Here is a 343-nt window from a genome sequence, read left to right as displayed (position 1 = left end):
TAATGTATATATAAACATTCAAGGCTTCATCATACAATTTGCATGGCCATAATGACCAAAATACATGTCTAAAATTGTCTTCTATATATGGGTCTGGAAGAGATATGATAATGTATACAAAATTGCAATCAATTCAATAATTTTTACAAAATCTATAAAATAGATCAAAATATATTATACAAATGCCTATGGGATTATAGTATGGATCACATTTAATCAAAAAAGGTTGATCATTCATTTCTTTAAAAAATAACCAATCTCCATGTTCTATTTGTACCTAACAAAGCCTCAAAAAATATAGGCACATGATGTTATAAACCTATGACACTGAGATATGACACAG

This window comes from Penaeus monodon, chromosome 24, assembly GCF_015228065.2.
Source record: "Penaeus monodon isolate SGIC_2016 chromosome 24, NSTDA_Pmon_1, whole genome shotgun sequence".
NCBI classification, from domain to species: Eukaryota; Metazoa; Arthropoda; class Malacostraca; order Decapoda; family Penaeidae; genus Penaeus; species Penaeus monodon.
The sequence above is the reverse complement of the archived record's forward strand: the minus strand, read 5'-3'. Positions refer to the sequence as shown.